Raw genomic sequence first — 202 nt, 5'->3', positions numbered from 1 at the left:
TGATGGAGCGTTGAATGAACTCTAACCACCCTCTAGCCACAGGCTTGAGGTCCAGTCTTCTTAGTTGAACCGGCTTGCCTTCGGAGTCTCTTTTCCATTGAGCTCCTTCCACACATATGTCCATAAGGACTTGGTCCAACCTTTGATTAAAGTTGACCCTTCTAGTGTAGGGGCGTTCATCTCCTTGCATCATGGGCAAGTA

The sequence above is a fragment of the Arachis duranensis genome, chromosome 8, assembly GCF_000817695.3.
Source record: "Arachis duranensis cultivar V14167 chromosome 8, aradu.V14167.gnm2.J7QH, whole genome shotgun sequence".
In the NCBI taxonomy this organism is placed as follows: domain Eukaryota; kingdom Viridiplantae; phylum Streptophyta; class Magnoliopsida; order Fabales; family Fabaceae; genus Arachis; species Arachis duranensis.
This window is presented reverse-complemented; position numbering follows the sequence as displayed.